The following is a 5,446-nucleotide window of genomic DNA, read 5'->3' on the forward strand; positions in this document are numbered from 1 at the left end:
GTCACTGCCTTAGCTTTTCTAATCTGATCCCTACAATTGTGGGCCATATTATATAGTCCCCCTTGGTGACTGTCCCTGGCTTCCATTGACTGTATGCTCTTATTCTTCCTTAAGAGGACCATGATTTCCCTGTTTAGCCAAGAGGGCTTCCCAGCTCTTTTGCTACATTTCCTCTGCATGGGAATGGAGGAACAGCTGGTTGGTTTGGAGTAGTTTGGTAAAATATCTCTGTTATCATGAAGTTGACAGTGAGTCCAAGTATTCTGTATGCTTCACAGAAGCAATCAAGAGTGACCTAGAGCTCTTCAACTGAGTAGACACACATGACGTAATCATCCGTGTACTGAAGATCAATATTGGAGGTGCTGTTTTATTTTTCCATAGTCAAAAATGAGTGAAAACTAAAAGCTGACATTTTCTAAGGATTGCCCAGGGTCTAAATCTGATGTCTTGAGAATAACTGGTCTATGGTATGGGTAGTTGGGGGGAGGGGTCCCTATCAGTCCTTCCCCCCACTATTGCTTCTGGCTGGCACTCTCAGCTGTTGCTTTTCATATTGACAATGGCTAATGATATGCTTGACATAGATGTCCCTTGACCATCTGATGCTGTTAGATACCATGAGACTCCTCATCAGCTTGGAATGGTGCCAAGGTATTCTGTAGACTCTCAGGGTACTCTTCTTGCTTGCACCCAAGTCCCTGGTGCCCCAACAATCATCTGACCTGCCCAGATCTACATTTTTAAAGAATTCTAATAAACTAATGCAGTATGGCCTCCTTTCAGAAAAGCCATGGTGATTTCTCTCCAGCAAGTCCTTTTGATCCATGTGCTTAATTGTTTTTCTCTGTTTAAAATTTTTGCTTCTATCAGTTTGCCAGGAACAGAAGTTCTAATGGAGTCTCAAGGCACCTCTGGAGCCTTTTTTTAAAGACTGGAGTTACATTGGCAACCCTCCAGTTCAGCAATACTGAGGCTGTTTTTAGTAATAGGTTGCATACTACAGTAAAGTGTTTTGCAATTTCAGATCTGAGCTCCTTCAAGACTGTAAGGTAAATGTCATGAGGTCCTGGTGATTGGTTACTATTTAGTGTACCTCCTCTTCTTAGAAGGCATCTGATCATGTATTAGAAGATCCCTGAGGCTACTTTAATTTATGCCTGAAGGAAAGCGGTCCCTTAAAGAATCAAGGAAAAACATACAGACATGGAGGCCAACATTTTTGGCAGATGTACCACATTGAGGGAAGATGTTACCCCTTCCCTCAGTGTTAATTCAGTCTCCTTGCCTTGCCTAACCCATTACTTTGCTCTCTCCTCCCTCTCAAATTTGCTGCTGTTCTCCCTGTTCCCTTTAGGACCAGCTTCATGCCCCACAAAACAGCTGCACATGCCACACATGCAGCGAGTTGGCCACCCTGATGTAAAGGCAATAGTGCAGGCAAGGTATTAAAATTATTCTGATCTGAGGACTGGGATTCAAGATGGCTCAAAGACAGGGAACATATTTTCTGTCAAATCTATTAAATTAAAAAACAAGGTTTTCCTAAGCTAAGAAAGCCTTGCCAAATTTCCTCACAAGGTTGATTTTTAAAGCTGAGTAGCAAAGCTTTGGAAACAGTCAGGGGTTATGATTAAAATGCTGACAGATCTTTAACTTCAGCTGTGGGAGTGGTTCTGCTATAATATACAGATCCTGTGAATTAGAGATATAAAGTATGTTTAAGTAGAACTAAAATGTGTCTAGCTATTCTATGCTTTTATGCCCCTTCAGTCCTGTTAATTTTACTTTACAAAGTGACAGTGATGAATTGATGTCTAACATTTCCAAGTGCCAGGTAGACTGTGTACACATTTATTAAGATTAATTAAAAAGTAACAAATTGTAAAGTAATAACATTAACAACTGGTGGAAAAAGTGTAGACATTTTGACAGTCTTTTTGAATTTCATTAAAAGATGGTAGTGACAAAAACCCAAGAGACTATTTCTACTTTACTAAAGAAATAGGTCACAGATTCAATTACAGTCACTGAAGCATGGACTCAATCTATCATGGCAAATTAAGTACATTTTAGCAACCTACTTTCCTTTAAAAATTTTATAGACACTTTCACTGGAAGAAGAAAGACTATAGAAAAAGAAATTGCAAACTGAGGGGTTTTTTTCCCTATTGCTGCCAAGTTCTTGGCTTATTTACCATAGGTGTAAGAGAAAGAAAAAATCATTATTGAATGCCAAGATAGATAATCATAATTTCTTTTCCCATTTTTAGTCTTTAATTAATGATGTATCATTTGGTCTTTGACCAGGAAGCATGGCTCAGTTAGAATCTACAGTATATCCAGCTAAAGGCTTTGTTCTTTCATTGAAATCAAAGAACTCATTTACTTAGAAAAATTCACTCCACAGCCTTTATGCAATTTTGCCACAGATCTTTAGTGCTGAGCTGAAAATATGTTGTACTCCCAGTTCCAAATAAATAAATAAATGAAGACACACACAGCCTGTGGATATGGTTTAGCTGAGTGCAAATATTGGAATGATGAAACACTCTTTTGCCCATAGCAGAATTGATTTTGTGTTGACAACTGGAATTTATAAAGATCCACTTTCAACAGAGTAGCAGTAGCCATATTTGCTGCCTTACCACAGCAGCAACAAAATAGTAGGAAACAAGAGCACTGGCAAGTGAAATATAATCTATTTCTTTCCTAACATAACCCAAAGATTTGTTAAAGTGCCCCTACGAGATTTATGAGCTTTAGGTAATAGTTACATATTAGGCTTTTATATTTAGCAATTGTACAGTCTAAGGATTCCAGCAAGATTATGAAATGAGCACAGGGTATAGGTAGTTAGCAATGACATGATGCTTTTGAGAAGTGTATGTTACTATATGTTAGTATATGTTAGTATATGCTACTATGCCATTTTAATGTGTTTGATGTTTAGCATGACACTTTTTTCCCCATCACTTCTTCGGGACCTTCCAAAACCTTTCTCTTAATTTTACTGACCAGATTTGACTAGTCAAGTATTCAGGACCAGATTCACCGTCTCACTTCTCCAGGGTTTTATACTGGCATTGATTTCACCACCTCTGGAAGGAGTCTATTCCAGGCTTTGGGGGCTTGGATGGTAAAGAAGTTTCCCCTTACATCCAGCCTAAAATGGTCTTGGAGGAGTTTGTGATGATTAAACCTTGTCATCCCTTGGGGCACTCTGGTGAACAGGTGTTACTCCAGATCCTGATGCACACCCCTGATGTACTTAGAGGCTGCCACCACGTCACCCCTGAGCCTGCTCTTTTCCAGGCAGGCTGAAGAGTCCCATGGCGCTCAGTCTCTCTTCATAAGGCCTGTTCTCTTACCCTCTGATCACGCACATGGCTCTCCTCTGGACTCTCTCAAGCTTCTCCACATCCTTCTTGAGTTGTGCAGCCCAGAACTGAATGTAGAGAATTGAATGCAGTAATTCAGCTTTGGCCTCACCAAAGCCAAATACAGTGGGAGGATGACATCCTGAGATTTGCTTGAGAGGCATCTATGGATGCAAGCCAGAGTTTGGTTTACTTCACCAGCTGAGACATCACATTGGTGGCTCATGTTCTTCTTGTGCTCATGTTCATCTTGTGTTCAGTCATGACCCCCAAGTCCCTTTCAGTCATAGTGCTAGCAAGTGTAGTAGGGCCAACTCTATAAGCGTGATGTGGGGTTTTTTTTCCCTCGAGGTGAAGCACCTTGCATTTATCCATATTGAATGTCATCAGGTTTATACTATTAGATCTATATTACCTTCATAATTCAAGTAACCCAAACTGTTTTATCATTTACTCACAGCCAATGTTTTGAAGACCAGACTTCCACCAATCAGGAGTATAGGTTTTGCATGTTGGTTTAAAAACATAAGCAGACAAGGTTCTTTTGTGAAATATAGTATCTTTTATTAGACCAACTCAGTTGAAAAATTTCATTCCAGCTAGGAAGAGCACAGACCAACTGCAGATACTTCCTCAGCTTGATGAAGGGTATTTGTACTTAGAAGCTTGCAAAGAATAATTTTTCTAAATATTTGAGTTGGTCTAATGAAATATATCAGATGGACTTAGGCACCCAAGTGTGATTCTGGGTTGGTCATTGAAAATCCACTAATGCATCTACTTTTGTGAAAACCTCTGTCTTGCCCTCAAGACTGAGTCACAAAAAACACAAAAAAGGCATCTGAGTCTTCGTACACACCTTATAGATGGGATGAAATTTCATCTTTGTCTTGCATAGCTTTGACACAAAAATATGGAGAAACTAAACAGTTTTTCGGGGGGGTTGTTGGGTTTTCTTTGTTTTGTTTTAAGTTTTAGAGGGTTACATGGATTAGGGAACATAGAAAAGCATCTAAGTTTGTAAGATCTATGAAAAGTCAAAATAGACAAAAAAAATAGTGGCACTTGGGAGTGTTTTGTACATCTTTCATCTCAACACTAGTTGAACCCATATGTTTTGTGTGCATATAAGCACACATACAGCATTTTCTTTTTATCTAGTTTGGAGCAATATGGTTCTGAGGCAGGAATGAGACTCTTCCAGACTGTGTCCTTAATTTTTCCAAAATCAGTGATATTTTTACTGCTTGCAATATTTTGATAGCTTTAGAGTTATAAGCTCCTTCTACAGGTATATAAACTAACATAGTTTTCTGTGCTATCACTAATAAAAGCTAATGCTGACAATTCATATTATTGGTTATTGCAACCTGTACATTGAGCTGTAGGTAGAATGCAGATACTGCTTACAGATATAATAGAGAAAGAGTAGAAAACGATTACGTTGAAGGAATTATGAATAAATATAAGGAAAAAGTAGAGGCTTAGAGAATAGGATTCCACCATGTTTCAGAAAGAATGCAAAATCCAGAGGAAACAATACATCCTGAGATGAAACCTTAAAAAAAAATCATTAAAGATTGATCTATGTCTCCACTGAAGAACCTGGAAAAGGGATGATCCAAAAGAACATTAATATTTGTATTAAAAAGTGTTGAATGGCCATAGAGCATCAATGTCTAGGATTTTTTTTTATCTGTCAGGTCAGGAGAATATGACTCTTTATCTCAGAACCAGAACTGTGATCCATGTCTTTGTTACCCCAGGATCAGAGTACTGAGAGGTGCTTTGGTACACATGGAAGCAGAAGGTAATGCAGAGTGTGATTGTGACATCTCATTTAATGCTTATCTTTTCTGTAAGCAAATTATATTTCATAAATTTCATAGATTTCATAGACATCAGGGCTGGAAGGGACCTCAGAAGATCATCGAGTTCAGCTCCCTGCCCAAAGGGCAGGAAGTCAGCTGGAGTTATAGGATCCCAGCAAGATAAGCATCCAATTTACTCTTGAAGGTGTTCAGTGTAGGTGCTTGAACCACCTCCGCTGGCAGACTGTTCCAGAC

General features: G+C 38.9%; 1 long non-coding RNA gene across 1 annotated transcript in view; it reads left to right on the forward strand.

Annotated features, from left to right (window-relative positions):
- Positions 1–5,087: 5,087 nt before the first annotated feature.
- LOC109310784 overlaps positions 5,088–5,446 on the forward strand; it is a 25,057-nt gene continuing 24,698 nt past the window's right edge. The window contains exon 1 of the long non-coding RNA XR_002101312.1: positions 5,088–5,190. This is a non-coding gene — a long non-coding RNA (uncharacterized LOC109310784). The remainder of the gene's footprint in view (positions 5,191–5,446) is intronic.

The sequence above is a fragment of the Crocodylus porosus genome, unplaced genomic scaffold (assembly GCF_001723895.1).
Source record: "Crocodylus porosus isolate Cpor-Errol unplaced genomic scaffold, CroPor_comp1, whole genome shotgun sequence".
NCBI lineage: Eukaryota > Metazoa > Chordata > Crocodylia > Crocodylidae > Crocodylus > Crocodylus porosus.